Source organism: Scyliorhinus canicula, chromosome 16 (genome assembly GCF_902713615.1).
Source record: "Scyliorhinus canicula chromosome 16, sScyCan1.1, whole genome shotgun sequence".
Classification (NCBI taxonomy): Eukaryota; Metazoa; Chordata; class Chondrichthyes; order Carcharhiniformes; family Scyliorhinidae; genus Scyliorhinus; species Scyliorhinus canicula.
Window position 1 is genome coordinate 107,538,046 of NC_052161.1, and position 27,540 is coordinate 107,565,585.

At 45.3% G+C, this 27,540-nt stretch overlaps 1 protein-coding gene and 1 long non-coding RNA gene across 7 annotated transcripts in view; one reads left to right on the plus strand and one right to left on the minus strand.

Moving 5' to 3' along the window:
- disp3 (dispatched RND transporter family member 3) overlaps window positions 1-4,566 on the minus strand; it is a 717,999-nt gene extending 713,433 nt beyond the window's left edge. For 5 of the 6 annotated variants that reach the window (XM_038821802.1, XM_038821804.1, XM_038821799.1 and 2 more), the window contains exon 1: window positions 3,998-4,373. The gene's annotated coding sequence lies outside the window, so the exon portion shown is untranslated. Of the gene's footprint in view, window positions 1-3,997; window positions 4,374-4,440 lie in introns of those variants that run through there. The other variant, XM_038821800.1, reaches the window with a different exon arrangement.
- A 94-nt stretch (window positions 4,567-4,660) lies between these two features.
- LOC119979499 overlaps window positions 4,661-27,540 on the plus strand; it is a 453,065-nt gene continuing 430,185 nt past the window's right edge. Inside the window, exon 1 of the long non-coding RNA XR_005463743.1 lies at window positions 4,661-4,701. This is a non-coding gene — a long non-coding RNA (uncharacterized LOC119979499). The remainder of the gene's footprint in view (window positions 4,702-27,540) is intronic.

Consider the following 27,540-nt stretch of genomic DNA (forward strand, 5'->3'; position numbering starts at 1 on the left):
ACGTATCCACCCTATACCCGTAACCCAACAACCCCCCCCTTAACCTTACTTTTTTTTTTATTAGGACACTACGGGCAATTTAGCATGGCCAATCCACCTAACCCGCACATCTTTGGACTGCATTGTAATGCATTGCATTGCATTGTAATGCAATGACCAGAACTAGGACAATACTCTAGCTGTGCCCTAACTGGTGTTTTTATACAGTTCTCACATAACCTCCCTGCTTGTGTATTTTATGCCTCATGAAAAAGGAAAAGTATCTCAATTGACTTCTTAGTCACTTCCAACTCCACTTCTAACTCTCCTGCTATCTAGAGGGAACTGTGAACGTGCACTCAAAGATCCCTCTGTTCCTCTACAGCGATTCAATTTTGCACAGGGGTGTATAAGTTGGGGGCAAGCCCACCTCCTCTTGCTCAGCTTGCCCCACGGTTATTTAATGGTTGAGGGGGCTTTAATTGGCTTGAAGTGGACATCCACCCCAAGAAAAGTGGTTTTACCTCCAAGAGCTGCTGGACCATCAAATGGCTGGTGGCTCTCATATCAGAATGCCACCAGTTGCAATGGCCAATGTTGAGAATGTATGCAGTACTGAAGAGGACACACTGACTAAGTCTAGACAGTTAAGTCTGGGGTCTCATTGAGGTCAGGAGATTGGCGCTGGCAAAGGGGGTGGGGGGAGAAGAGGAAAGGTCTCCACCAATTAGCATTGGAACCAGGATTTTCATCCTCAAGACGGGGAGGGAAAGCAAGGAGGAATTTGCAGCCGGGGGCAAAGTGTCCTCAAATGCAGGATTTTCAATGCTGAGAACAAGTGCAGGCTGGAGTTAGGCCAGCTGATCTGGGAAGAAATGTGGAGGCACCCATCGGGGCCAAGCTGTTTAAAAGGCCCACCTTGGTTCTTGGGACTTCGTCCTAGCTAAAATAACATATGTCCTAGCTAAAATAACATAAGGGCCCTCCATCCCGCACCCTCCAAACACCCATTAATACCTCCTCATACCTCCACTCACCACTATGTCCCCTATGCCCAGCTCCTCCATTCCACCCATCAACCCTATGTCCCCTCATGCCCTCTGTGCCAGGTTCTTCCCTTCCACCCACTCCCTTTGTTCTCTCATACCCCCGTGCCAAGTTCTGCCCTTCCACTCACCCACCATGGCCCTCATCTCCCCATGGCAAGATATGGCACTTCAATGCCTACTGACCCGCTTTACACTTTCTAGAACCGATGAACCTTGGTATTCTGTGTAAAAGGTTTTCAAAAATTCATCAAGAACATTCCCCCATGTTTGAAAGAAAAATGGATTACAAGCTAAATGTGTCAACTGTTCAGGCCCTTTAAAGTTTTGAAAATCACAAACCCTTAAGACCACTTATTTTGTGCAGCAAACACTGTGATATTGACAGCAGAGATCAAAGAGTCTGAGCTGTCAATCAAACCTTTCTTCTGGGGAGCATATATTTCTTATTCTAATAACATGGCTGAGAGCCCAGACAGCTATTAGAATAGTGAACATCTGCTCCTCAGTGACAAATTAATTTTTTTCAAGCTTTGTAGTTACAGACCAATAACTAGTTAGGGAAAGGCCCCAATATTATTGCAACTGTGTAAACTCAAGGCGAAGCTTCACACGTGTGGTGGAGATATGTGCTCTACTACTGAATGCCTTTTTCGCTTGTTGCCCTTGTAATGCTGGTGGTGAGCGGCCTTCTTGGACCTGTGTGATCTCTGTCGTGAAGGTACTACCACATTTGTCAGGTAGGAACTTCCAGGATTTTGACTCAGTGGTCACATCGTAATGGTGACATCTTTCCAAGATAGTTATAGAACATACAGTGCAGAAGGAGGCCATTCGGCCCATCGAGTCTGCACCGACCCACTTAAGCCCTCACCTAACCTATCCCGGTAACCCACTAACCCCTCCTAACATTTTTTGGACACAAAGGGCAATTTAGCATGGCCAATCCACCTAATCTGCACATCTTTGGACTGTGGGAGGAAACCGGAGCACCCGGAGGAAACCCACACAGACACGGGGAGAACGTGCAGACTCCGCACAGACAGTGACCCAGCCTGGGACCCTGGCGCTGTGAATCCACAGTGCTAATGTGTGACTTTGGTCTGCTGACCAAAGTTGGTGCAGCAGTTGGGAGAGTTGCTATTAGTTTCAGCATCCTTGTTAATAAGTGAAAAATATCTAGGATTACTATCTAGTCACTCCTACTGAAAAATCCAGATACGTGCACATTGAGTGAGGATAGGATCAAGTTTAGTCATGATGCTATTCATGGTTAAATAGGCAGTTGACAAACACAAAAAGATACATATGAAAAATGGCCACTTCAAGCTGCCAGGGTCTGAATAAATTGTCTGCGCCTTTAGGGAAGGGAAGGTAGAAAAAGAGAGGGAAGAAAAACTAAAAAAAAGGAAAACACCCAAATGACTATATCAAGATATCTTCAATGAACAGATTCATAATACTCCTGGAAAAATTCCTTCAGCACCAACCTTATCAACTGACTCAGACCCAAAGAGTATCTTGTACAGATTTAAAGATGCAGACTCCTTGATTCATGATTTAATCTCAAGACATCTTGCCATTACAGCTCCACGTTTCAATATAGTTCCATCAGATATTAATCATCCAATGAAGGGGCAGCATGGTGGCACAGTAGTTAGCATTGCTGCCAACGGCGCTGGGGACCTGGGTTCGAATCCTGGCCCTGGGTCACTGCCCGTGTGGAGTTTGCACATTCTCCCCGTGTCTCCATGGGTTTCACTCCCACAACCCAAAGATGTGCAGGGTAGGTGGACTGGCCATGCTAAAATTGCCCCTTAATTGGAAAAAAATAATTGGGTACTCTAAAAAAAAATTTTAATCATCCAATGAAGCAATTTGTTATAAGCTGAAGAGTAAAAAAGAAATAAAAGCTTCTGATTCCAACACTAATTTTACCACATAACTTGAAACCAATGTAGTTGCCACCCCCCAGCACATTACCTTATCTACATCTCCTTCTCTCCAATTCCTTCAGCCCTGCAGGATCTATGTGCTCCTCCAATTTTGGATTTTTGAGCATCCCAGATTTTAATTGCTCCACTTTCCACGGCTCTGCTTTCAGCTGCCACAGCGCTAAACTCTAGAATCCATTGCCTAAACCTCTCCCCACCCCCTTTAACACTCTCCTAAGAACCTGCTTCTTTGACCAATTTGTCTTATGTAAATCTGCGTTATTTTCTACTTATGTGGCACGGAGTGAAATTTTGTTTTCTAATGCTTCTGTGAAGTACCTTGGGACATTTTATTACATACAAAGCACTTCATAAACACAAGTCGTGGTTGAGAGATTAAATTATGGGGAAATTTAATAACGCAACCTTAATTCTGTAAATTTACATGATCAGTAGCATAAATAATGAGCCAAAGGCCAATAAAATCCCACCAAAAGGGAATCAATCAGTCTTAAATCTTTTGCTCCTATCCTTCTGGACAAATACTGTAACTGCTCACCTAGAATTCCCAAAACTTACACGCGAGGCACAATAATAGTTTAAGCCATTTGCACGAGGCGATTTGAGCAAGATGCAATTTACTTGTTTGTGTGTATGTATATTAAAGAAGATTGGGTTGTCTACATACTAACATTAAACCTCTATCAACAATGGTATTCTATTAAAACGAAAGGAAAGTACACATCGTCAAATGAAAACCCAGCAGCTTATTTTAGATACTCAACAAATCAAAATAATTACTGAGCATCAATAAATCGTAGACTGGTTAAGGACAGGTATGCATTTTCCCAGAATACATACCTTTGTGAAGGGGAAGTTAGTCTTGTATTAAAACATAAAGATTAAATACAAAAACAGTTGTCACCTCCGCGGACTAAATTGGGACATAAATTAGTTAACCCCCTCAGCAAAACGAATCTATTTCCATACATACACTCTTTTGTCCACAAGATTACACACTAAAATAATCTTACTTACCAATTCGAATGCGTTTTCCTCGCTCGCACGTGATGCAGCAATGGGGACAGTCTTCAATGAAAAAGATGGTCAAATGATAAATAAGTAAGCGGGATCTCAAAAATGCACAGTGGTGCGTCTACTTTAGGAGATGTTAAAAGTTAATGTGATTTAATCTCGGGGTGGGGAGCTTCTGAGGAGCCCCTGGGGCTCGCGCTTCAGTAACAGTTAGAGCGGGAGGGGGACGGGCAGCCCGGAGCGCGAGTCCGGGATACGAGTTCCGTTTGAATCCACGCGCGAGCCCAACGGTTCTGACTGTCAGAAATTTGGGGTGGGTGGGTCTCGAGCTGCCGTGTTTGTAACGCGGAGCCAGCAGCCCGAACGGGGGGGGGGGGGGGGGTCTCGAGCTGCTGTGTTTGTAACGCGGAGCCAGCAGCCCGAGCTTTAAACAAAAAAAAATGTACCTCGCAGCCCCGGGGCTTTTTGTTTTGGTTAGCGGGGCGCACCAAATCTCCGCCACAAAAAGGGTAAACTCTCGCTTCGGAGCAGCCGGGCGACCAGTCTTCACTCCACCCCACCTGCCTCTCGTCGGGCGGGTGGCTGTTTGTTTGACTTCATGACGCCTGCCTTCTGCTTGCAAAGAGCAGCCGGCTCCCGGCTGCAAGAGTGAAGCAGTCTGTTAACTGGTGCTCTGTGCTGACGGGCGACCCCGTGCATTTCATCAGGTTGGTGCGGTCTTACTATTTATTAATCTCCCCACAGCTCTTCCGTTTCTTGCACAGTTTTGGGCACGAGGCAGGGCTACACCGATGCGAAGGGTGGCGCCTGGAAAATCGAACTCTTGAAAATCAGAACAGCATCAACATTTCTAGAAATTGAAACGAGTGCCTTCCGCACACAAATCGAAGATTAATTCAGCAAGCTGTAAAACGTGGAGGCAGTGGCAGAGGGGATTGTGTTGGAAGATTGCAAAGCTGTTCAAGCAAACGGCGAAGAATAGCCAACTCAATTGCAGACACTTAAATAATTTTATTACACACAATTGATTTAAAATAATAGCTCAGCTGCAAAGCTCCTCAGAGCAAACGGGACCCCCCCCCCACCCCCCACCCCCCACCAAACAAAAGAGTTCATGGAGGTCCCTGAGTAAGTTCGGTTTGGACATTACACGGTGCATCTATTCGCACAACGCCGGGAATTATTATTTTTGTTTATTTTTGTGTAATGCAATGTTCCGAGGATTTTTTTAAAGTAAGTCTCCTTTATTCGGCTGCACGGCCACCACGAAGTATCAGTGCACAAACTTTTCACATTTGTTTTCGGACACGCGGAAAGAGGTTTGGTACCAATTGTCCGCGAAGATATTAATCCATTCATTAGCTGATTGCAGTTTCCCCTCTGGTCACTTAACCTGTTAACATTCCTTGCAATACGGTTTAACAGCGACAATGGAAACATTGCAACTGCAGAGGGCAGAATGATGGTGCCCATTATGCTGTGCATTGCCATCGCCACAACACTGCCCCCACACCCATCAACAAAAAACTTAACCAGGTAGTTTTGGTTCATGGATGCTTTTGTTGACTTCAGCTGTGGTTAATTATGAAGCGTGTTTGCAAGACTGTTTCAATTGCCTCCTCCTCGCCTCTTACTTTTAGAATGCCTTAAAACTGGGATCGATCGTCCAGTTTATAGGACGTTCTGACGCTTTTGCAGTTTGTTATTACGGATATTCGGGTTCTGGCTCATTATGAACAAAAGCACTTTTTCAAACGAATTGTTAAACGCAATGAAAAGCAAGCTTCTTTAATGTTATAAGTGCTACCAAGCCTTATGCAGGCGAAGGGGCGACAAAATGAGTATGTCCTTGGTATATAAGATGCTGGTTAGGCAGCATATGTGGTGAACACGAGTTAACGCTTCAGGTTGATCATGACCCTTTATCAGAAAACTGTTACCGGTCTTAAAATCCACCAGGACCGCTATGGGATTGACATTCAAGGACATCTGGAATTTTTAAAAAAAACTGGACTCTGTAATGACCATCTTAAACTACTGGAATGCTGGAAAACTTCTGCTCACGAACACTCTAAGGAAAGCAATCTGCCGTCCTTGGGAAGTCTAGTCAACATGTGACTCCAGACCCACAACAACATGGTTGACTCCTCTAAAATGGCCCAGTGAGCCATTCAGGTGTATAATAATAATCAAATAATCTTTATTGTTTTCAAAGTAGGCTTATAGTGACACTGCAATGAAGTTACTGTGAAAATCTGTGAAAATCCCCTCGTCTCCACACTCTGGAAGAGAAATTCAATTAATAGTGACATTCTCAGCTAGCAAAAACTGACTGAGCCCATGCACATTCTTATCCAACACGATCTTTGACAAAGAGTCATCCAGATTATAGACATTAGCTCCCTCCTCTCTTCACAGATGCTCCTAGGCCTGCCGAAATTGTCCAGCATTTGCTGTTTTTTATTTTGGATTCCAGCATCTGCAGTAATTTGCTTTTAGCTTTGACCTTTCCCGTGGTTCGGTTCAAAGTGAGTAAACTGGAATTTAGGACCCCACCATTTAAGTCAACTCAAAGGTTAGCCTTCACAGCCGAAGCAAGAGCTGAAGTCCAATGGTTGAGCTTGTGGCGCAATGGTAGTGTGTCTGACTCCAGATCAGAAGGTTTCGTGTTTAAATCACATCAGGATCAGAGTTTTTCTAGAGTGGCACAGTAGCACGAGTTAGCACCGTTGCTTCACAGCTCCAGGGTCGAACCCTAGGTTCCATTCCCAACTAGGGTCACTGTCTGTGTGGAGTCTGCACGTTCTCCCCGTGCCTGCATGGGTTTCCTCCGGGTGCTATTGTTAAGCCTGATGTTAGGTAAATTGAACATTCTTTTTTAAAAAAAATCTCCTGTGTACCCAAACAGGTGCTGGAGTGTGGGGACATGGGGATTTTCACAGTAACTTCATTGCAGTGCTAATGTAAGCCTACTTGTGACCATAATAAAAATTATTATTTGTAAATCCATATGATTGACAGTATTGACGTTTAACTGGGATTTGGCCCCTCATTACCTTCCACATCTCCAGGAGGAGAGAGAGAGAGGGAGCAACAGTGCCAGATGATTTAGAGACAAATGCAAAAACATCACTTGTACTCAAGCAGGCTGGTATGGGAGCACAGTAAGAAGTCTTACAACACCAGGTTAAAGTCCAACAGGTTTGTTTTGAATCACTAGCTTTTGGAGCACTGCTCCTTCCTCATTCACTTGAGGAAGGAGCTGTGCTCCGAAAGCTAGTGACTGGAAACAAACCAGTTGGACATTAACCTGGTATTGTAAAACTTCTTACTGTGCTCACCCCGGTCCAACTCCGGCATCTCCACGTCATGGTATGGGAGCACAAGACAAAGTGTATAAAATAATCTGGGAAATAGTCTTGTCATATTCTTAAGCGATCCGATAGGAGGTCAAGAAAAAAAATCCGTGCCGTTTGAAAATCTTGTCGGAAAATGAAGGACCTGTGCTTTGGGCAGTCAGTCAGGAGGAAGTAAGGCATATCAACCGACCTCAGTCCACTTTGGCTCCGGTCTATGGCCCATAAAAATCCACTAAGAAATGTTTGCAGATCAACTCGCAATACGCAGAATGCCGTGTTGAAGTCGTCCTGCAGTTCAGACCATAAAGAGCCCGACGCTTTGCATATGCATTTAAATTAACACCGCTCCGTAGAATAATAAGGAGCGGTACAAGGGCCAGAGGAGCAGGAGGAGATAATTCACCCCCTCGAGTTTGTAACACTAGTCAATGACTGAAGTTAGTGAGGCTTAAATACTACACAGAGCATAAATAGAGATGTCCACTGGCCCAGTTGCTAAGCGTTTCTGATCATTAACATTTTAATTATGCACGCATGCACTATTAATTTGATTGAACCAACTGTTTTGGTGGTTCTCCTCTCACTGAAGGGAGTACTTCAAAAGCTGGTGCTTATTTTGAGGTGTTGGGAGACTAATGCCATTTTATTGATTGAAAATAACAAGAGAACATTTCTGGTCGTCATCGAGTTTGGTCTTTTCGGCAGAGCACTTAAAAATTGATGTCAGAATCTTTGAGCTGGGGAGCTGGAACAACTGAAGTTGTTTCCTGATCGCTGCCAAGTGAGTGCGAGATTGCTCTCAGCCTTTTAAAGATGGCAGCCTGCTAACATGGGATATAAACTGCTTCGCAACCGAAGTAATTCCTCTTCGATGGAGCTGGAAATGGAAGAAGCTGAAAATTGCTTAAGAGTGAATGTCCCTGATTAAATATGGAAAAGGAATGATTTTCAAATGTCGCTTTAAAAACACCCTTAAGCATCAGGACTCCGCATGCATTGAACGATCGGAGGTACATCATCAATATGGCACGCAAACAGGCCATTCTGCCCAACCAGTCCACACTGGCTTTTATGCTTCAACCCTGCCTCCCACACTTGTGTCCCAGCTGGGTTGTCCACCCACAAGCAAAGGGAATAGTTTCCCATTATCTATGATATCAAATCCAATATTTTAAACACCTCGATTAACTCCCTCTCCATCTTTTAAGCTCAAATGCATACAAGCCAATTCTATGCCAACTGTCTCATAATTTACCTATTTTAGCCCCCCATCATTTTGGTGAAATAAACACAAAATATTGCAGATGCTGGAGATCTGAAATAAACACAGAAAGTGTCGCTGAGCAAAATAACTCAGCAAGTCTCGGCAGCACCTGTGGAGAGAAAAATAGAGGGAACGTTTCCAGTTCAATATGCCTACATGAATCTGCACTGCACCTCCTCCAAAGTCAATAATCCTTCCTGACTCTCCAAACAAGTTCTTACCAAGGCTCTTATCAGAAGCACAGTAAGAAGTCCAACAGGTTTGTTTCGATTCACTAGCTTTCGGAGCACTGCTCCTTCCTCAAGTGAATGAAGAGGTGGGTTCCAGAAACATATATATAGACAAAGTCAAAGATGCAATACGATACTTTGAATGCGTCTTTGGAGGTAATTAAGTCTCCAGGTCCAGATGGAGCAACTGAAGAGAGGGATAATTATAGGTTAAAAAGGTGTGAATTGTCTCAAGCCAGGACAGTTGGTAGGATTTCGCAAGCCCAGGCCAGATGGGGGGGGGGGGGGGGGGGGGTGAATGCAATGCAACATGAATCCAAGGTCCAGGTTGAGGCCGTACTCATGTGTGCAGAACTTGGCTATACGTTTCTGCTCAGCGATTCTGCATTGTTGCATTTCCTGAAGGCCGCCTTGGAGAACGCTTACCCGAAGATCAGAGGCTGAATGCCCTTGACTGCTGAAGTGTTTTCCGACTGGAAAGGAATATTCCTGCCTGACGATTGTCGCGCGATGTCCGTTCATCCGTTGTTGCAGGGCCGCATGGTCTCGCCAATGTACCACACTTCAGGACATCCTTTTTTGCAGCAAAATAACTTATCAGAAGCATCACCTCCATCCATCCCTTTGTATTCTGTCCTGGGTTCCCAAACCCATGGGTGGGCGATTGATCTCTCGAGAGCTGCAGAGAGTGACATGTGAGAAATGGACGTGCGAACTGCAAATCTTGCAGTTTGAGGCTGGCCAGCTAAATTTCTAATGATATAGGTGAAGAACAATTTGACTAGCCAGTCAGCCAGCAGCAATAAAATTATGAAGGAAGAAGAACTTCACTAAAACCTGGTGGCATGTCTTCAGACTGAAGGGGATGATCCTTTTAAACTGAGATGAGGAGGGATTTCTTCAGACAGAGGATGGTGAATCTGTGGAACTCAATGCTGCAGAAGTCTGTGGAGGCCAAATCACTGAGTGCCTTTAAGACTGAGAGAGATAGGTTCTTGATTAATAAGGGGATCATGGATTATTGGGAGAAGGAAGAATGGGGATGAGAAACATATCAGCCATGAATAAATGGCTGAGCGGACTCGATGGATGGGCCGAATGGCCTAATTCTGCTCCCGTGTCTATGTCTTCACAGCATATGTATGTGTGTGATCTGTGCAACGAACGAGTCGAGCAATCAACTGAAGGTCAGAAAGCAAAAGACTGATGACTGAGTGGCACAGCAGGCTACTTTGCCCAGGTTAACTCAAATGAAAGTTTCTATCTCTGGCTGGAAGCATCCTCCATGAAAATGCTTCGGAAATCCAGCACATCACTTAGTGTCGGTAAGCATAGCTGGCCGTATTTATCTTTACTGATTTGGAAGTCGCTTTCGGAGTAGCCATATTGATGACTCGTGTGAAACATGAAGATTCACAATGGCACACGAAGTGTATTCCTCTGAGTGGGCTAGAGGGAGCATTGTCCTCCAGTCTACGCGATACTCGAGCTGTGAGTATAATGGCTAAATTTAGACACGACTTTATACCATTTAAAAATAATATACAGGGTGATGAGACCATCAATTCATGAGACACGTGCTTTAAGATATGAACAGTGGTTTTAATCTACTTACAACAGAGCCAGCCTGTAACACGATGAACCCTGGATGAACTGGTCAGCTGGCTCTGGGCATCATCTTTATACAGCAGTCCAGGGGGAGGAGCCAAGGGTGGAGCCCTGTACAAACTCCTATGCATTCCCTGTGCTACTCCCCCTAGTGGTCAGGCAACGCAACTGCATTTACAATAATATGGTATATATATTACAGTGTGAATTACATTCACCACACAGGGAGGCATTGGACCGCTCCAAAGGCATCATCAACAACAACAAACAAATGACCAGGCCTCACCTTTTTAAAGGGACATAATTAATAATCGAGCAAGCCCAAAAGAAAAGAAAATTATTCCGGTCATCTGCCAAACACTCCAATGGTTTGTGATACTCACTGGTGGGAGAATGCCAGGACTTCCTGTGGCTTCAAGTCAGATGCAAATACAATGGACTGCACTTTAGGACAAGCGCCTGCGCCTCCCACCTCAACAAGTAATAAAAATATATCCCCACAATATAAAAAAATGATGCAACCATAGACAATTATAATGGAACAGATTGCCTATTCTAAGGAAGAAACCACGGGTGGGAATGAAGGTTAAAACGACAAAGGAGAGTGGGGGTGGAAACATTTCAACCTGCAAACTATTATGAGCGGTGTTATTGTGTGAATGTTATTATAATAGAGGTGCTAACCCATTTATTTTAAATGGTTTTAACAGTGTCATTAAAATAGTGGAGAGAAAATTGTCACAAAGGAATGAAGATAATATTGGCAGATAATATCATTGTGATTTTCCAGGGTTTATTTGTATTACATTAAGTGAATAAGAGCAGGATTTATTATGAAATGTTCTGGAGCAAAGAGTCAAGTATATTCAGAAGGATTTAAGAAATAGGATTTAATCCGCTGACAATGTGCTTTCTGTTACATACCTAATAAAATAAGCATTTAGGAAACATCATGCTGTTACCACAGCGGTGTATTGTGCTATCCTAAAATCCTTGGCAGGAAAATGAATGATGTGGATAGCATTTTGCAAGATGCACGTTCTTTATATTCTTTTTGGATCAGGAAACCTGGCGAAGTGAAGGGGTAAAGTCCAGTGTAGGCCGCCACCATAATTGAAATAAATTGAATGGTAATAGTGCTGTTAACAATATAAAACGTTCTAAACTGTTTCACAGGCGCGTAATTAGAAGGGAAAAAAATGAAACAGAGCTAAGCAGGAAGTTGGGCAGGGTGCTAAACGTTTGGTCGAAAAGGCGAGGAGAAAGATAGAGAGGCAGAGATATTAATGGAGGGAATTCCAGAACATGGGATCTACGAGCTGATAGTCTGGTTGCCAACTGGAGTTGAGAATGCATAACAAACCAGATTTGGGGGAGGATAGAGTTCTCAGAGACTGAACGAGATGACAAAAATCGGGAGGGGTGAGACCACATAGAAATTTACACACCAGGGTGAGATTTCTTTAAATTGTGGCGTCGGTGAACCAGGGGCAAACTTCGGCCCGAGACCACAGGGGTGGTAGGCGAATGGGACTTGATGATAGCTACCATCCGAGCAGCAGAGTTTTCGATGGTGACTGAAGAGTGGCAGGCTGGCCAAAAGAGCTTTGCGTAATAACATTGAAACAGACAATGAAAAATACAACAGCAAAGGGGATTAGAATTTCCTTCTGATTAACAGCATGGTTTTTCCTTGTGGACTTTATCTTTAGTATCCCAGTGTCAATGCTAGATTTGAATTGCTTTTTTGATTCCGCCGTTATAAAGTTCCTCTGCTAAAAGAAAACTGCTGATTATTCTGTTTTTGCTCGATGTGTTTATAACGCTGCTCTGACTCCGACAACCGGGTTCTGGAAGTAAACCTTAATCAATCCATACCTTCATGCACTAATACTAGCAGGATAGCAAAACCGATGCCCATTTTGTCTGCTTGGTAGATTAAATGAAAAGGTCATCAGCATTTCTTGCAAGCTTCTGTCACGCTCTCTTAAAGGGGCACTGCTCATATTTCATTTTGTCTTAACAGCTTTCTTCCTAACTCCTCACCCAGAAAAGCATCTCTGCCCTGATCACCATCCGTTGAATCTCCTTGCAAAGTGCATGCCTGGGAAAGTTGGACGATGGTTGGATTGCATGCAGCTATCAAATTCCCCAAATGTAATTGGCTGTGCTGCTGCTCATTTGTCACTGGGATAATATCCTGCATCTCCCTATAGAACACTACCAAAGGATCACCTTCACCCCTCGGGGACCCCAGTGGTCCAAGAAGATAATTCATCACCCTTTCCTCAAGAGCAGTTCGGGATAACAGATCAATGACAGTGAAGGTCCACATTTGTTATTTATATTAATGATTTGGATGAAAATTTTGGAGGCATGGTAAGTTTGCAGATGACAGCAAGATTGGTGGCATAGTGGACAGTGAAGAAGGTTATCTAGGATTGCAGCGGGATCTTGATCAATTGGGCCAGTGGGCCGATGAATGGCAGATGGAATTTAGATAAATGTGAGGTGATGCCTTTTGGTAGATCAAATCAGGGCAGGACCTACTCAGTAAATGGTAGTGTACTGAGGAGAGTCATTGAACAAAGAACCAGGAGTGCAGGTTTCTTAGCACCTTGAAAGTGGAGTCACAGATGGACAGGGTGGTGAAGAAGGCATTCAGCATGCTTGGTTTCATTGGTCAGAACATTGAATACAGGGGTTGGGACATCTAGCTGAAGATGTACAAGACATTAGTAAGGCCACAATTGGAATACTGTGGAGAGTTCTGGTCACCCTATTATAGAAAGGATATTATTAAACTAGAAAGAGTGCAGAAAAGATTCATTAGAATGCTACCGGGACTTGATGGTTTGAGTTATAAGGCGAAGCTGAATAGACTGGGAGTTTTTTTCCCTGGGAGGCTTAGGGGTGATCTTGTGGAGGTTTATACAATAATAAATACCTTTTCTCAAAGGTAGGGGAGTCTAAAACTAGAGAACATAGGTTTAAAGTGAGAGGGGAAAGATACAAAAGGTGCAGAAGGGCAATGTTTTCACACAGAGGGTAATAAGTGTCTGGAACGCAGTAGTAGGTGGGTACAATTTTGTCTTTTAAAAAGCATTTAGACAGTTAGATGGGAAAGATGGGTATAGAGGGGTATGGGCCAAATGCGGACAATTGGGATTAGCTTAATGGTAAATGCTGGGCAGCATGGACAATTTGGGCTGAAGGACCTGTTTTCATGCTGTAAATCTCTGACTCTTGAGCTCAGATCAGAGAAGAGAATGTTTTTAATACAATGTCCTTACGCTTCTGTGACTTAACACATGTCAGCACCTTAGGGGCTTGGTGAAGGGGAAAGCAGACAGCCAATGAACAAGATAATAATGTGAGAATACATTGTTATAGTCTTTTCCATGTACAAACTTTATAAAAAAAGCTTTATATGAAAACCTATGAACTTTATATTAAAAAAGCTTTATCTGAAAGCCTATCTTCAGAGACTTACAAAACACTTCATTCAAAAAATATATTGGATATGCTTTGATTTTCTTGTGCTATGTGTCAGATTTTAAATGGCTCTTGCGCTTGTAGACCTGTATCTCCAGCCTGTAAGCCAGAAGTAACTTCTGCTGGAGTATCTTTGATAAATGTATTTTGCTAACCACAGAAATTATATATTTTAACTCTATGTAAGTGAATCAGTTTTGAGTGAATAAAAAGTTGGGTTCCATCATAGTTTCGAGAATTTATTGATGAGGCACTTTAATCCTGTCCTCCCCTACAGATGTGCAGTTCTCGTAGCATTTGATAGTTCTTAGAGATGTGTCATAATCTCACACACAGAGGATTGGGTATTGATAGTCATTGATATTCCTGGATTTGACACTACAAATTAGGAGCAGGAATAGGCCATTTATCCCGTTTAACCTTCTCTAGCTTTCAATAAGACAACAGCTGATCTGATTGTGGCTTCCAAACCACTGTACTGCTTACCCCCCATATTGTTTGATTCATTTTTTGTCAAGTATCTATCTATCTCTGCCTTATAAATATTCAATGACCCTGCCTCTACCACTCTGTGGGGAAGACAGTTCCACAAACTCATGACATTTCTCTTCATCACCATCATAAGTAGCAGATTCCTTATTTTAAAACTGTGTTACCTAGTTGTCTCTCCCTCAAGGAGAAGCATTTTTTCTGCATCCACTCTGTCACACCCTCTCAAGATCTTTTATGTTTCAATAGTTCACCTCTTGTTCTTCTAAACTCCAATGGATATAGGCCTAACCTGCCCAATCTTTCCTCATAAGGTAACTCCCCCATCCCAGGAATCGGTTGAGTGAACCTTCTTTGAGCTGCTTCGAATCCAATTCGCAAATAAGGAGACCAAAACTGTACATAATATTCCAGATATAGTCTCACCAACACCTGTACAACCGTAGCAAAACATCCCTACTTTTATATTCCATTCACCTTATAATAAAGGCAAGGATTACATTTGTGTTCTGAATCACTTGCTGTATTTGCACACTAACATTTTGTGATTCATGTACCAGGACACCCAGATTGCTCCAATCCAGATTTCTGCAATCTCGCTCCATTTAGATTATATGTTACTTTTCTTTTCTTCCTGCCAAATGGACAAGTTTACATTTTACCACATCATACTCCCATATCAAACGTTTGCCCTCTCACTTAGCATGCCTAGAATCCTTTTCCAGACCCCATAAATCCTCTTCACAACCTACTTACCCACCTATCTGTGCCATCAACAACAAAATTAGCAACTATACATTTGGCTATTACATACATAAGAACATAAGAACTAGGAGCAGGAGTAGGCCATCTGGCCCCTCGAGCCATTCGAGCCATCATTCAATGAGAGCATGGCTGATCTTTTGTGGACTCAGCTCCAATTTCCAGCCTGAACACCGAATACATCAAAATGATTGATATAGATTGTAAATGGTTGAGGTCCCAGCACTGATCTCTATGGCATGCCACTCATCACATCTTGCCAACCAGAAAATTATCCATTTATACACCATAAAATATAGGAGCAGAATTAGGCCACTCGGCCCATCCAGTCTGAGCCACCATTCAATCATAGAACATTACAGCGCAGTACAGGCCCTTCGGCCCTCGATGTTGTGCCGACCTGTGAAACCCCTCTAAAGCCAATCTACACTATTCCATTATCGTCCATATGCCTGTCCAATGATCATTTGAATGCGTTTAGTGTTGGCGAGTCCACTACTGTTGGAGGCAGGGCATTCCACGCCCTTACTACTCTCTGAGTAAAGAACCTACCTCTGACATCTGTCCTATATCTATCTCCCCTCAATTTAAAGCTATGTCCCCTTGTGCTGGACATCACCATCCGAGGAAAAAGGCACTCAATGTCCACCCTATCTAATCCTCTGATCATCTTGTATGATCAATGAAATCACCTCTTAACCTTCTTCTCTCTAACGAAAACAGCCTCAAGTCCCTTTCCTCGTAAAATCTTCCCTCCATACCAGGCAACATCCTTGTAAATCTCCTCTGGACCCTTTCTAATGCTTCCACATCCTTCCTATAATGCGGCGACCAGAACTGCACGCAATACTCCAAATGCGGCTGCACCAGAGTTTTGTACAACTGCAACATGACCTCAGGGCTCCGAAACTCAATTCCTCTACCAATAAAAGCTAACACACCGTACACCTTCTTAACAACCCTCTCAACCTGGGTGGCAACGTTCAGGGATCTATGGACATGGACACCGAGATCTCTCTGCTCATCCACACTACCAAGAATCTTACCATCATCCCAGTACTCTGTCTTCCTGTTATTCCTTCTCGTGGAACCATCAATTCAGCGAACACGTGTAGTTGGATCTGAACAGAGGCTTTAATACACTTACAATAGAGCTAGCCTATTCGTCGTTGAACTTCAAGTGAACTGCAGGCTGGCTCTTAGGCACTGATCTTTATACATTGGTCCCAGGGGGAGGAGTCCTGGGCGGAGCCAAGGTAGGAGCCCAGTACAAACTCTCGCGTACTCCCAGAGCGACTCCCCCCTGGTGGTCGGATAGTGAAACTGCACTTACAATGGGTAGATAATGAACATATATACATGGAGTGATATTGGCAACTATATATAGTGTGAATCGCATTCACCACGTTCACCCTCTGTTAAAAAAATCAAGTCCGGTGGGGGTGATGGCTCAAAGAGTCAGTCTGTCCGGTGGACGAATTGTCTGTTTTGATCTGCGGAGCACCGAGGTTGCAGCCTCTTGCGTTGGCTGGGCGGGCGTCGAGGTCTGGGGTACGGTTGCCGGCTCCGGGGCGAGTCTTGTCCGAGCCTCATACACCTCCTGGTCGAATGGAGACTGGGAGGGCGTTTAGCCCCTCTCCTATCTCCTCGGACTCCACGCACAACTTCCCACTGCTGTCCTTGACAGGCCCTTCTCTAACCCTAGTCATTCTTTTATTCCTGACATATCTATAGAAAGCTTTAGGGTTATCCTTGATGCTACCTGCCAAAGACTTCTCATGTCCCCTCCTGGCTCTTCTTAGCTCTCTCTTTAGAGCCTTCCTAGCTAACTTGTAACTCTCAAGCGCCCTAACTGAACCTTCACGTCTCATCATTACACAAGCATCCTTCTTCCTCTTGACAAGTGTTTCAACTGCTTTAGTAAACCATGGTTCCCTCACTCGACCACTTCCTCCCTGCCTGATAGGTACATACTTATCAAGGACACGCAGTAGCTGTTCCTTGAACATGCTCCACATTTCCATTGTGCCCATCCCCTGCAGTTTTCTTCTCCAGCCGATGCATCCCAAGTCTTGCCTCATCGCATCATAATTGCCTTTCCCCCAGATATGACTCTTGCCTTGCGGTATATACCTATACCTTTCCATCACGAAAGTAAACGGGATCGAATTGTGGTCACTATCACCAAAGTGCTCACCTACCTCCAAATCTGACACCTGTCCTGGTTCATTACCCAGTACCAAATCCAGTATGGCCTTGCCTCTCGTTGGCCTATCTACATACTGCGTCAGGGAACCCTCCTGCACACATTGGACATAAATGGACCCATCTAAAGTACTCGAACTATAGTGTTTCCAGTCAATACTTGGAAAGTTAAAGTCCCCCATAACAACTACCCTGTTACTTATGCTCCTATCCAGAATCATCTTTGCAATCCTTTCCTCTACATCACTGTAACTTTTCGGAGGCCTATAGAAAACCCCTAATAGGGTGACCTCTCCTTTCCTGTTTCTAAACTCAGCCCATACCACCTCAGTAGTCGAGTCCTCATCAAACGTCCTCTCAGCCACCGTAATACTGTCCTTGACTAACAATGCCACCCCTCCCCCTCTCTTACCACCTTCCCTGAGCTTACTGAAATATCTAAGCCCTGGCACCTGCAACAACCATTCCTCTCCCTGCTCTATCCATGTCTCCGAAATGGCCACAACATCGAAGTCCCAGGTACCAACCCATGCCGCAAGTTCACCCACCTTATTCCGGAATCTCCTGGCATTGAAGTAGACGCACTTTAAACCACCTTCCTTCCTGCCGGTACACTCCTGCAACTTTGAAGCCTTACTCATGACCTCACTACTCTCAATCTCTTGTGTACTGGAGCTACAATTCAGGTTCCCAATCCCCTGCTGAACTAGTTTAAACCCTCCCGAAGAGCATTAGCAAACTTACCACCCCAGGATATTAGTACCCCTCTGGTCCAGGTGTAGACCATCCCGTTTGTAGAGGTCCCACCTACCCCAGAATAAGCCCCAAATGTCCAGGAATCTGAAACCCTCCCTCCTGCACCATCCCTCCAGCCACATGTTCAACTGCTCTCTCTCCCTATTCCTCGACTCGCTAGCATGTGGCACGGGTAACAACCCAGAGATAATAACTCTGTTTGTCCTGGATCTAGTTTCTACCCTAGCTCCCTAAATTCCTGCCTTATATCCCTATCCCTTTTCCTACCTATGTCGTTGGTACCTATGTGGACCTTGACTTGGGGCTGCTCCCCCTCTCCCTTAAGGATCCCGAAAACACAATCCGAGACATCGCGGACCCTGGCACCTGGGAGGCTACACACTAACCGCGAGTCTCTCTCGTTTCCACAGAATCATGGCTAATATTTTGCTCATCCCCATTCTCCTGCCTTTTCCCCATAACCCTGATCCCCATATTAATCAAGAACCTACCTATCTCTGCCTTAAAGACACTCAGTGATTTGGCCTGCACAGTCTTCTGCGGCAAAGAGTTCCACAGATTCACCACCCTCTGGCTGAAGAAATTCCTCCTCATCTCTGTTTTAAAGGATCAACCCTTTCATCTGAGATTGCGACCTCTGGTTCTAGATTTTCCTACTGCTGGAAACAACTCCATGTCCACTCTATCAAGGTCTCACAGTATCCTGTAAGTTTCAATAAGATACCCCCTCATCTTACTGAAGTCCAAAGAACACAGACCCAGAGTCCTTAACAGTTCCTCATATGAGAAGCTCTTCATACCATGGATCATTCTTGTGAACCTTCTCTGGACCCTTTCCAAGGCCAGCACATCCTCCTTTAGATACGGGGCCCAAAATTGCCTACTCTCTGTTTCCTGTCAGCTCGCCAATGCCCCCCCCCCCCCCCCCCTCCGCCACCCCACACCACACCATGAACATTTATTTGTAAAGTTCCTTTGGATTAGAAAGCCTTCTGCACTGTCTGATGAATGCACAAAGCTGCATCAGGATGAAAGCAGTGCAAGAGGAAGGATTAAGGATGCGGTCCTGAACCCTGCCACATATGAATGCTTGTGTTTTTGTGATGTCGTGCATAATTGCCTCATAATGAAATTATCTGAAGAAAATCAGGTGTTCATTTTATAGCCAGTAGCCACAAATTCTGTTGGACAGAGCAGGAGCAGATAACAGTATATTTTTAAAACAGTTCACAATTGAATTTAGTTATTTTTCTTTGATTATTGGTTTAGCATGTGTCTTCATAATGAATGTTCAAGGTTAACAGTAATAGCAATTTGCGCCAATAGAAATCTGACCTGATTTCCCTGATGTTACAGGCTGTTAATGTAATGGTTTGCAATACATTGATTTGGTGTCATAATAAGAATATAACAACATCACTGATGTCTCATAATTTGGGAAGAGTAACCTGGCCCATCTATTTTCATTAAATTAAAGTACCAGCTCATTGTATTAAGTGGCTTTTAGATGAATGGTATTTAATACAAGGATTTAGGAATGTTATTCAAGAGAATAACAATGAATATTTGAATTTATGTCACATCATGTTACATCAAACCATGAAGACTATCTTACACAAAATTTTCTTGAAGTTTAGGGACTGTTATTACAGATAACTAGAACAGCCATTATTTTCCTAACATGATCAGCAATGTAAAATTTGCCATTTAACCATTTTGGTTATACGGGTTTTATTAAAATGTTGGCCACTGTTAGCTGTTGGGAGGGGTGGGGGGTGGGAAGGAGTGGGTGAGGGGGATTTAGTTTATATTGTTAAGGCGGTATTAACTGTTATTATGGGTTGTTTCATTTTTGTAAATCTAGTATAAAGATTGTTAAAATTTCAATTAAAATATTTCCAAAGAAAAACAATTTTGGTTATGCTGGCTATGGGAAAGCTGTTCACTGAGACTCTTTGACCACTTTGATCTTCCCTGCTCAGTTCCGTAACCTCTTTATTTGACATCTGGTGCATCAGATGGGGCTTTAATTTAATATCACATTGAAAGGTCAGCACCTCCAACAATGTAGTCCACCCTCAGTACCACACTGGGCTATCAACTGAATTAATGCATTCAAGAATTAAATGAACTTAAAGACTACTTAGCCAAATCAGCAGTGGTATTAGTTGCCCCAAGCTGGCATACAAGGGGTTAATTCAGTTAATTTAACATGAAGTTCCAGAGCATCCATCAATTTCATCTTGAATTGACATCTGGCCAAGGATCTTGTTGTTTGGTGGTTGTTGTGGAGTCAGTGATCACGGAGGTGGGTCCGTGATTACTGGAGAGGGGTTTGATCACTGGCAAGTTTATTTGGCAGGCAGGGGAAACACTCCAATTTCTTCTGGCCTACAATAAATGCTGGTAAAGCACTTACTTATTTCATGCATCAGTCCTCATCTTCCATTAACTGTGTAAAAACCCACTTGGCCAATATCATTATGTCTCCTTATTTGAAGAAAATATATAATTGTGTTAGAAGCAGTTAAGAGAAGGTTCATTCAACGCATTCCTGGGATGAGGGGCATATATTATGAAGAAAGGTGGAGCAGGTTGGGCCTATACACATTGGAATTTAGAAGAATGACGGGTGATCATATTGAAACATATAAGATCCTAAGAGGATTTAGTTTGGCTGATACCGAGAAGATGCTGCCACTTGTTTTGGAGCCTACGAGGACACAGTTTAAGAATAAGTGTCTACTGTGCTAGATGGAGATGAGATTTTTTTTCTCTTAAAGGGTTGTTCGTATGTGGAATTATCATGGCCAGAAAACAATGGAAGCTGGGTCCTTGAATTGATTCAAGGCAAGTTAGACAGATTTTTCATCAATAAGGAAATCGAGCATTATGGGGTCAGATTGCAAAATGGAGTTGGGACACGGCCAGATCAGCCATAATGTTATTGAATGGCAGAGCAGGTTTGAAGGGTTGAATGGCCTGCTCCAGCTATTAATCCTATGTTCTATAAAAAGTGAGGCCTACAGCCTCATTGAAGTATTTAAATGAATAATACACCTCCTGGAGTGGTTGTTGCCCTGTCCTTTTCATCCCAGTTAAAATCAAAAGTGGATGAAATTGGGTTGGAGTTTGAGATTTTTTAGATTTTGATTTCCTACCAACACCAACTCACTGATTTTTGGAAGTTAAAATTGCATCCACGCACTCATTTTGACTATCTGCTTTCCTCTTGAAGGTCTTATAAATAGGATTTTCAAAGCACAAGTTGCTCTTTCCAAACAATTTCATGGTGCTATCATGAGCAGAACGTCTTGTACACAAGACATGCTGGCTATTTATTCCCTCATGGAGATAAAATATCCCAAGTTTAATAGCCCTGTGCTATTTGATAACCCGGTCAGCATTGTCATCACAAAGATCATAATCACAACTGGACCAGTCATGTAAATTCTGTAGCTAGTGGAATAAGTCAGCAATAGCATTCTAAGGTGAAAGCCTCTCTACCAACCACAAGACACAATTCGGGAATATGATGGAATAATTTTAATTTGCCTGGATAGAGGCAGCAACAACAACGCTCAAGAAATTCAACACCATTCAGGACAAAGAGGTCTGCTTGATTGGCAGTCTGTCCACCAGCTGAAAGTTTCACTTCTTCCATCAGCACACACTGTGGTTTGAAATATAAAAATCATAGATGACATCTTACGCAAATATGAAGTAAACTCTTCCTTCTCATACTTCTCAAATTATCTGAAGCTTTTTGCAGTTTGCCACACCATCCTCCTCTAATTTCTCTCCTCCATCATCCAGCTGGGTGGGAATTGAACTTGCAATATTTGTGATATCTACAGGAAAGATTGCGGAAATTATTTGAGGCATCAGCAACAAAACTTGTATTTATATTTAATGTAATAGACGTTCCAAGATATTTTTCAAGGGCAATACCAGATAACAATGACAGAAAGCTTTGTCAAGGAGATGGTTTTTAAAGAGTATCTTGAAAAGAGGGAAAACGAGGCAGAGAGGTTCAGGGAGAGAATTCCAGAGCTAAGGCCCTGGCAGCTGAAGGCAAGGCCGTCAATGATGGAGAAATTTATGTTGAAAAGTACAGAGATCGTGAGAGTTGAGACTGGAAGATATTGTAGAGATGGAAGGGGCAAGGCCAAGAAGGGAATTGAAAATAAGGATGATGTTGGAACCAACAATTCTACAGACACGTGCTTGTAGGATTAGAATAACGGTTTTAATATACTCACAACAGAGCAAGCCTATTAGCCATTGAACTTTCGGTGAACTGGCCGGCTGACCATGTGGCACTGACCTTTATACAGCAGCTTCCGGAGGAGGAGTCCTGGGCAGAGCCAAGGGAGAAGCCCCGTACAACTCGAGCATTCCCAGAGCTACTCCCCCTGGAGGACAGGTAGTGCAACTGCACTTACAATACAGACACATGTATATACAGATTATGATCCGGTGTGAATCACATTCACCACATTCACCCCCTGTGAAAAAAATCAAGTCCAGCGGGGGTGGTGGCTCACAGAGTTAGTCTGTCCAGTGGATGAATTGTTCTTTTCGATCTGCGGAGCACCGGGGTTGCAGCCTCTTGCGGTGGCTGGGCGGCAGCAAAGGGAACGGGGTAAGGGGTTCCTCAGCGGGGGTAGGGGGGGCTGGATCCAGCAGGTGCCAGGTCCCGAAGGGATACTGTGTCCTGGCGACCGTCCGGGAACTCCACGAATGCGTACTGGGGGTTGGAATGGAGGAGGTGCACCTTTTCAACAAGGGGGGTCAGTTTTGTGCACCCTGATGCGCTTCTTCAGGCGGACCAGGCCTGGTGTCCTCAGCCACGCCGGAAGTGAGACTCCCGTGGTAGTGCCCCTAGAAAAAATGAAGAGTCGCTCGTGAGGGGTTTGATTTGTAGCTGTACAGAGGAGGGATCTGATTGCGTGGAGGACTTCTTGCCATTGGGAGACTTGGAGTTTTCTAGACTGGAGGGTCAGTAGGACGGTCTTCCAGACCGTCGCGTTCTCCCTCTCCACCTGCCCGTTCCCCCTGGGGTTGTAACTGGTAGTCCTGCTCGAGGCGATGCCCTTGTCGAGCAGGTACCGACGCAGCTCGTCGCTCAGAAAGGATGAACCCCGGTCGCTGTGCACATAGCTGGGGAAACCGAACAGGGTGAAGACACTATGCAGGGCCCTAATGACTGTGTGGGAGGTCATGTCGGGGCACGGAATGGCAAAAGGGAATCGGGAGAACTCGTCGATGATGTTGAGGAAATAAATGTTCTTGTTAGTAGAGGGGAGTGGCCCTTTGAAATCGATCGCAAGGCGTTCAAAGGGCCTAGAAGCCTTGACCAGGTGAGCCCTGTCTGGTCTATAGAAGTGCGGTTTGCACTCTGCACAGATCGCCCAGTCCCTGGTGACCGCTTTTACCTCCTCGGTGGAGAAAGGCAGGTTTCGGGCTCTGATGTAGTGGGCGAGCCGGGTGACCCCTGGATGGCAGAGGTCAACGTGGATGGCTTTCAAACACTGATCAGCGCGCTGGCGCATGTCCCGCGGGATAGGGCATCCGAGAGCTCGTTGAGCTTCCCTGGTCGATATTTAATATCGTAACTATCGGTGGAGAGTTCGATCCTCCACCGAAGGATTTTATCATTTTTTATTTTGCCCCTTTGCGAGTTGTCAAACATAAAGGCAACCGATCGTTGGTCGGTGATGAGGGTGAACCTTGTACCTGCGAGGTAGTACCTCCAGTGACGAACAGCCTCCACAAAGGCTTGTGCTTCCTTCTCGACTGAATAGTGTCCGAGTTCTGAAGCGGATAGGGTACGGGAGAAAAATGTAACGGGCCTCCCTGCCTGATTTAAAGTGGCTGCTAGAGCTACCTCTGAGGCGTCGCTCTCAAACTGAAAGGGAGTGTATTCATCCACCGCCCGCATGGCTGCTTTGGCGATGTCCTCCTTGATGCAGCTGAAGGCCTGGTGTGCCTCAGCTGACAGGGGAAATCGTGTGGCCTTAAAGAGTGGGCGGGCTTTGTCCGCATATTGAGGGACCCACTGGGCATAGTATGAGAAGAACCGCAAGCACCGTTTGAGGGCCTTGGGCAATGAGGGAGGGGGAGTTCTAAGCATGCGGTCCGGGTCTGGGCCCAGGACTCCGTTCTCCACAACGTAGCCGAGGATGGCCAGTCTGTTTACGGAAAACGCATTTCTCCTTGTTATAAGTGAGATTTAATTTCTGTGCCATTTGGAGAAAACGGTAGAGGTTGGCGTCGTGGTCCTGCTGGTCATAGCCGCAGATGGTAACATTGTCCAGATACGGAAACGTGGCCCGCAGCCCGTACTGGTCTACCATTCGGTCCATTGCTCGTTGGAACACCGAAACCCCGTTAGGTCCCCGAAAGGGACCCGGAGGAAATGAAAGAGGCGGTCCTCCAGGCGGATTGGGAGCTGGTTGTATGCAGACTTCAGATCCACCGTGGAAAATAGCCGATATTGGGCGATCTGATTAACCATGTCTGCAATTCTGGGGAGGGGATACGCGTCTAGGAGCGTAAAGCTATTTACGGTCTGGCTATAGTCGACGACCATGCAAAATTTTTCCCCGGTCTTGACGACCACCACCTGAGCTCTCCAGGGACTATTACTGGCCTCTATGATCCCCTCACTGAGCAGCCGTCGGACCTCTGATCGGATAAAGACCCTATCCTGTAGGCTGTATCGCCTGCTGCGAGTAGCTACTGGCTTGCAATCTGGAGTGAGATTGGCGAAGAGAGGAGGGGGGGGAGATGCGCAGCGTGGCGAGGCTGCAGATAGTGAGTGGGGGCAGGGGCCCGCTGAAGCTGAGGGTGAGGCTCTTGAGGTTGCACTGGAAATGCAGGCCTAATAAAAGTGGCGAGCAGAGGTCGGGCAGGACATAAAGTTTAAATTTAGAATAACTAGCGCCTCGAATTGTGAGCGTAGCAACGGTGCGTCCTTGGATTTGGACTGAGTGGGAGCCTGAAGCGAGGGCGATAGTTTGGCTCACCGGAAAAATAGAAAGCGAACAGCATCTTACCAGCTCTGGATGTATAAAGCTCTCGGTGCTCCCAGAGTCAAAGAGGCATGGCGTGCTGTACCCGTTGATCTGGACCTCCGCCATCGAACTTAGTAGGTGCTTGGGGCGGGATTGATCCAGGGTGACTGCGCTGAGTTGCGGGTAGTCGGCGGCTCGATCAGCTGTGCTGGAGTGGCCCCGTGTAGTCGTCGAAGTGAGTTTCAGAGTTTGAAGGGGATGGATCCCAAGATGGCCGCCCCCATGAGTCGCACATGGCCGGCCGCATGGAGAAGGATTGCCAAGATGGCTGCCCCCATGAGTCGCACATGGCCGGCCGCATGGAGGAGGATTGCCAAGATGGCCGCCCCCATGAGTCGCACATGTCGGGTGGGGGCGGAGTCGGCATACAGGCTGCAGCATTTCGGGGCCTGCAGGCCTGTGAATTCAGAGAACGAGTGCTTTGAGCCGTGGGAGGGTTAGAGGCTGGGGCTTTCTTCACCAGACACACTCTGGCATAGTGTTCTTTTCGCCCGCAGCTGCTGCAGGTCGCGTTACGGGCCGGGCAGTGCTGCCGCGGGTGCTAGCTTTGGCCACAGAAATGGCAGGCTGGAGCAGCCGAGTAGCTGGCTGGGGCAGCAGAGTAACTGGCTTTGGCAGCGCGGTAGCTGGGGGGCCGTGCGGCACAGGCTTGGGGGGACTGTTGGTCGGGGGTCCACGATGAGGTCGCGGGGTCCGCGGGAAACGAGGTGAGGCTGCAGAAGGAAACTTCCATAGTGGTAGCAGCCTCCACAGTAGTATCTAAGTCCTGGGCCCCCTCTTCTAGCAGTCTTTGGCGCGCATAGTTAGACCTAAGGCCCGCCACGAAAACGTCCCGCACAGCAAGCTCCCTATGTTCAGCCGCGGTAACGGCTTGATAATTACTGTAATTTGAAAGATTGTTTAATTCCCTTACAAACTCGGCTAGCGTTTCTGTAGGCCGCTGACGGCGGGTCGTAAACACGTGGCGTGCATAAACCTCGTTAATGGGCCTAACGTACATTTTGTCCAATATTGCCAGCGCTGTGGTGTAAGAACCGGCCGGATTCAGCTGTGTGGAGATTCTGTGGCTTACCCTTGTGTGCAGTAGGCTGACTTTTTATTCCTCCATTGTCCCGGCGGTGCTGGCTTCTGCCAGGTAGGCTTTAAAACATCTCAGCCAGTGGGAAAAAATTTCCTTAGCCTCTGCATCCTCTGGGTCGAGTTCTAGGCGCCCGGGCTTGAGGGCTGCTTCCATGATTTCTTCGACTGTTTCCTGAGTATATTAAATTGTTGGAACCAACAATTCTACGGACACGTGCTTGTGGGATTAGAATAGCGGTTTTAATATACTCACAACAGAGCCAGCCTATTAGCCATTGAACTTTCGGTGAACTGGCCGGCTGACCATGTGGCACTGACCTTTATACAGTAGCTTCCGAGGGAGGAGTCCTGGGCAGAGCCAAGGGAGAAGCCCCGTACAACTCGAGCATTCCCAGAGCTACTCCCCCTGGAGGACAGGTAGTGCAACTGCACTTACAATACAGACACATGTATATACAGATTATAATTCGGTGTGAATCACATTCACCACAGATGAGAACTTTAAAAATAAATCAAGGAGTTGCTTAACCAGGAGTCAGTGAGCATAGTGGTTGAGAGTGAACATGACCTGGTCTGAGTTAAGTACAAGCAACAGAGATTTGGATGACCTCAAGTTTACCGAGAGTAGAATATGGAATGTCAGGTAGGAGTGTACGGGAATAGTCAAATATAGTGGAAAGAAAGTTATGAATGAGGGTTTCAACAACAGATGTACTGTCTTATGATTAAGTAGATATGAGATTGAAAGCTTATCTCAGTGCCAAATATGACATCATGGTTGCGAACAGTCTGCTTCAGCCTCAAACAGATGACAGGAAGGGGACTCAGTCAATGGCTAGGGAACAGAGTTTGGAGTGGGGACTAAAACAATGGGCGCGATCTTCTGGCCTCGTTACACTCATGCTCGAGCGTATCAAGACCAGTGAATAGCGGGAGAGGCCAAAAACAGGAACCATGCCAGGCGGCAAACCGTTTGCGATGCAACCAGCCCACTCCCGTAGGCAAATTCAGAATCAGGCCATAACGTAACGGGAAACCAATTATCACCACTTAAGCCCCATTTCCATACAATTAATGGCTTCAATGGCTTCCTGTCGTTTACCGGCCTCTGCAGCAAGTGTTCATTAATATAAATCACACTGACTGCCGAGGCCTCTGACTGCACGACTGAAGGCAATTGCTAATAGGGAATTGGCAGTCCTGGTTAAGTGAGCACTTG